Source organism: Onychostruthus taczanowskii, unplaced genomic scaffold (assembly GCF_017590055.1).
Source record: "Onychostruthus taczanowskii isolate IOZ18803 unplaced genomic scaffold, ASM1759005v1 scaffold79, whole genome shotgun sequence".
In the NCBI taxonomy this organism is placed as follows: Eukaryota; Metazoa; Chordata; class Aves; order Passeriformes; family Passeridae; genus Onychostruthus; species Onychostruthus taczanowskii.
The window spans coordinates 1,903,358-1,908,706 of NW_024505782.1; positions in this window are offsets into that span (position 1 = coordinate 1,903,358).

Consider the following 5,349-nt stretch of genomic DNA (forward strand, 5'->3'; position numbering starts at 1 on the left):
TTTATAGTTTATACTCTTCAGTACTGAGTCTTCTGTCCACTTGACTACTGTGTTTCACTGGTCAATTCCCACAGCTTGGAATGGCTAAAATAGTAATAGTAGTGACCTAGGAACAGCTGAACGTTGCAAAAGCACAGGAAAAGGTAATAGAAAGGCCCAGCATTCCTCTCCTCTTTAATTATAGCTGAACTTTTTTACCTCTATCTGAGTTTTGCCTGGAGTAGATGAAGGAGAGGAATTAAATGTTTTACTCACAGTCCCCATCTCTACTGCTGCTTGTTTGTGTTATTCACCATCTCAGAAAATAAAAAACAAATCCTAAGCAAATTCCAAAGCTCCAGCCTGGCAAAGGGGTGTTCAGCTGGGACCTGTTCCGGGAATTTGTGGGGCCACTCAAGTGCTTAAAACTCTGTCCTGAAAGATGTTGCAGGATCAGGGTCAGAAACTAAGGTTGTGGTTTTTAACTTTTTTTTTGTTAAGTTAGTAATCTGCACCATTTCCCTGGCTTTCAATCATGCCTCTCATGCTAGTTTTGGAAATGCCAAGATTCAGGAAACACTTTCTACCAGAATACTCACCAGAATCAGTGGAACGACTCACTTTAGCGGGCTGCAGTTTCTGTGGTGTACATGGAAATTCCTGCCCCTCATCTGTCATTTTGAGCCTTTCCTAAGGCAAAAACCAAAGATTAGACTTTAACAAGATTATATTATTCACTTTAAATGTCTACTGTGCAATTGAAACATTCCTTCATATTCCAGATGTTTCTGTTGCGAATTTTGTACAGCTCTGCCATTAGATTTTTTGATATTTAAAGCTGAACAAGGGTGGTCAGGACATGGGAAGTTCTGCTTTCCTTTCATGTTGGCTGGTTTTCAAAATTTATTTGGCTTCCCGTAATTTTATCTGTGGGCAAAATAAAAAACTAAAACAGAGTTACCTGTGTTGTCACAAAAAGGCAAAACAACGCAGCAGGGGGGTATCGTTAGTAACAAACATCTGTTTCTTCCATAAGCAGAACAATTCATGCTGCACTTTACAGATCAGCTAGGTAAGGATTGATATTCCCATTTCCAGCTTTCTAGAACATTGAACATAAGTGTCTTGCATGGCCAGAGAAATACCTGTGGTGTTTTTAGTGACCAATTCCTTTCTGTGGGAGGTGGGAGGGGAGCGTGGATGGATCCTGTTGGCGCCGCAACAGGGAATGGCCCCGTGCTGCTCTGCCCATCCTTTCTCCTCGTCTTTCCATCAGCTGTGGGCTCACACTCCTGCTGTAAAGTTAACTTTGGAACAGCCTCCTCCTGTGGCTGCTTCTTCCCGTTTCACAGAGTCTCCTGAAGAGTGGTTGTGAAGAAAGCTGCAGGGACCCCGTTTGCAGTCCTTCCGTGAAAAAATGCAAACGATCTCTCCTTGTTTTTCAGTTTGTATATGATGTGACTTCCACGTGTACATAAAAACAACTGCCTCCTAACCAAACTTCCTCCAATTGTGCACTGTGTTTGTTTAAACAGCTCGTGTATGGTAATCTGATGCAGGTTTTCTTTTATTTAAAACACTATGTATTTTCTCGTAACAAATTTCAAGGCTAGTGATCTGAAAAAAGCAATCACTGGATATAGGTAGGCAATAGTTTGGGTTTTTTCCTTTTATTTTTATTTTTTTTTAATTTTCTTTTTTCTTTTTTCTTTTTAACTTCTATTTGTTTGTTGGTTTTTTTTTTTTAAGGGCAAAAACGTGCCTGGGTGGTTTTTGCTCTTCTCAGCAGGAAAGAGAAAAGTTAGCCATTGTATGGCTGTGAACCAATGCACTTGGGGCCTGGACCAGAACCCACTGGGGTCGGTGTGGGGCTGCCCATCGACCTCAGTGTGCATTGGCTCGAGCCCTTCAGGGTGTAGCAGTTTTCCTGAATTGCTGGAGTGTGAACTTGGAATCTTCTGTAGTGAAGACAAATCATTGCTCAGAATATAAATGTTTAAAATGCGCGGCTCTAGTTAAAAATAAAATTCGATTCTTCTCGACACTCACTATTTAGTTCTCATTTCCCATCTAGTATTTAAGGGTCTTTGGAGAGAAATAATAATAAAACAGAGTGTTATATATATATATATATATAAAAATATATATATTTTTGGTGCAAGATGAGACCTTCTGTTTTTTGAAACAAGTCTGTAGCATAAAGGTTAAACTATTTTAAGATTAAATAAAATAGAGTGTATTATTTAAACAATATTGATTTGTTGGGGTTTTTTTCTTCCACTTCCATCAAATATGCTGCTATTTGTCACATCTACAAATTAAATATGTAAATTCTGTGTTACAGTTACTGAAATGCAGCACTGTTTTTTGCTGTAACACATTTAACTTTGCACATGCAGAATGTTAAAGTGATTTCCTGTCTGCAAAACCTTCCTCTTATCTCAGACAAGGGCAGGACCAGCACTTCTCCCTGTAGCCTTGGTGCCAGGGGATGTGCAGGTACCAGTGACAAGTGGCTGCTGCCCATCACAGAATCCCAGGACACTTTGGAAGGGACCTTAAAGATCTTCTCATTTCACCCCCTGCCACAGGGACACCTCCACTATCCCAGACTGCTCCAAGCGCCATCCAGCCTGGCCTTGGACACTGCCAGGGATCCAGGGGCAGCCACAGCTGCTCTGGGCACCCTGGGCCAGGGCCTGCCCACCCTGCCAGCCAGCAATTCCTGCCCAAGATCCCAAAATCTGTGCCTGCCCTGTGGCAGTGGCAGCCATTGCCTGTGTGCTGTCCCTGCAGGCCTTGTCCCCAGTCCCTGTGCAGCTCTCCTGGAGCCCCTGGAGGCCCTGGCAGGGGCTCTGAGGTGTCCCTGGAGCCTTCTCTTGTGCAGGGGAACAGCCCCAGCTGGGCCAGGCTGGCTCCAGAGCAGAGGGGCTCCAGCCCTGGCAGCATCTCCGTGCCTCCTCTGCACTGGCTGCAGCAGCTCCCTGCCCTCCCTGTTTTGGGGCTCATTGTGCCCTGCAGAATCCCCTCCAGGGATGCAATTTCAGCACAGCCTCCACCTCCGCACACACCTGAGTCCTTCAGGTGTCTGAGCAACCTTCCCACCATTATTTCTCTGACTGCATCCCCCTGTGCCACCCCCCAGACATCTTCTGCTGGTCAGCGGCACTGCCTGACTCAGAGGCTGATGCTGCAGGGCAGGGGGCTGGTGCCAGGGTGAGCTGAGCTCAGAGAACCACAAAATTGTACGGGGGAATTTGGAGCCACAAGTGAAGAGGAGGATGGTAAAGTACAACTGCACTGTGCTGAACATGGGACCCTGCTGCCTGCCAGCCCCCTCACAGGCAAAATGGAAATGGGAATAGGAATAGAAATAATAATAATAATAATTCAGTACCTCTACTGTGTTTTATATGCATTTAACACATGAGAAAGCTCTCAGTGCAAATCAGGAAGGCCATTTATCCATGTATTTTAAGTACCAATATGGATAATGAAGGTAAAGTGGTTTTCAACCTTACTGAGTCCTTGGTATTTGTGGAGCCTGAAAATGCAAATTCTGGGCCTGGTGGTTGTTGGAAAGGTGGGCACCAGTCTCAGATTTAATTTTGTGTTTATCAGCAGCTGAGGGAGAGCAGAGCCCTGGAGTTTGGTGCAAATGTGGGAAGAGGACAGATAAAATACCTGCTGAATCTTTTCTTCTCTATCACCAAGAGATACCCAGAGTCTGTAGGCTTCAGGGTACACTGAATGGAAACCTTAAAACTCCTCCTGTGGTTCTTGGTCTTCCCTTACGCATCAGCCACTTGACTTTGTGGGAATTGTTATTTCTGGGGCAACACTACCCCAGAAATAACTACATCACTAGTTTGGTGAAAACTACTCCAAACCAGGGTAGATTTTGTATTGTGTTTTCCCCAGTGAATTAGTTGCAATGCAGATTAGTTTTGTGACTGAAAGTTTAGTTTACCCACCTTGAAATGAGGACTGAAATGAGGTTGTGCTAAGTGGATTTTTTCGCCAGTTCCCTGGAGAATCTGTAAGTGGTGCTCTTTGCTGAAGGCATCACCTCCCTTGGCTGAAACACTCCCAGTTTTGCCTCTCCTTTTTGGGGTTGTCATCTCTGAATGTCAGCTGCTGTGGCTTTCTCTCCAGAGCACCCCATGGATGTAGTTTCCCTTCTGTCTGCACAGGGAAGGAGCAGAATGCCTGCAAAATGCAAACTTGGGATGGACAAACCCTGCATTTACTGACAACTTTGGTGCAAATAAAGTGAAATTCTCTTGTTACTGATGCTAAAGAGCAGACAAAGATCCAACCCGTGGCCCCCCTCAGTCTATATCTTGAGTTTTTGAAAAGCAAATTCAATCCTGAGAGTCCTGAAGACTGCTGATTCACAAATGCCCCTTGGAAGTTTTCTCATGGATCTGGTTAGTCATCTGGATTTGCAATTTAGTTTAAAATTAGATTTGAGTGCCAGCCACTGGGAAGGAAGCATCTTTCAGACAGTCTCAGGGCAAAGCTGGAGTGGGCAGGGGGAAAGCTGTCTGGAAGTTTAATTTCAGATAATTTTCTACACTTACTCCCTGCATCGGCAGCTTCGGCTGAATCCAGGGCAACCACATCAGAGCTGGGAAAACAAACAAGAGTGCTCTGTCAAATTCATTTTCCATTGCTGTAGGTGCTGTGAATTGAACACAGCTCCTGGAGCCTGACTGGTGTCTCTCATGAAATGCCATCTGCAGCTGAGCAGTGCTTTTGCTCTGTCCCCAACTGGCCCATGATCAGCAACACCCAAACATTTCCCGTTTTGTTTCTTCCAGATCCTTGTGTGTCTACTTCAAACTTGGAATTGCTGAACACCAGTGAACCCCAGTGTCAGGCCAATCACAGAATCACAGAATTATTTGGGTTAGAAGGGAACTTAAAGACCATCTAATTCCATCTCCCTTCCATGGACAGGGACACCTTCCACTGGCCCAGGTTGCTCCAAGCCCCATCCAGCCTGGCCTTGGGCACTGCCAGGGATCCAGGGGCAGCCACAGCTGCTCTGGGCACCCTGGGCCAGGGCCTGCCCCCCCTGCCAGCCAGCAATTCCTGCCCAAGATCCCAAAATCTGTGCCTGCCCTGTGGCAGTGGCAGCCATTGCCTGTGTGCTGTCCCTGCAGGCCTTGTCCCCAGTCCCTGTGCAGCTCTCCTGGAGCCCCTGGAGGCCCTGGCAGGGGCTCTGAGGTGTCCCTGGAGCCTTCTCTTCTCTAGGTAACACACCAAGACCAGAATACAAAACCACAGTGAGCAAATCCTTATAAAAAGGGGGATAATTTCAAAAACAACCTCACAATATATCTCAGAGAAGGCCTGGGAAGTTGA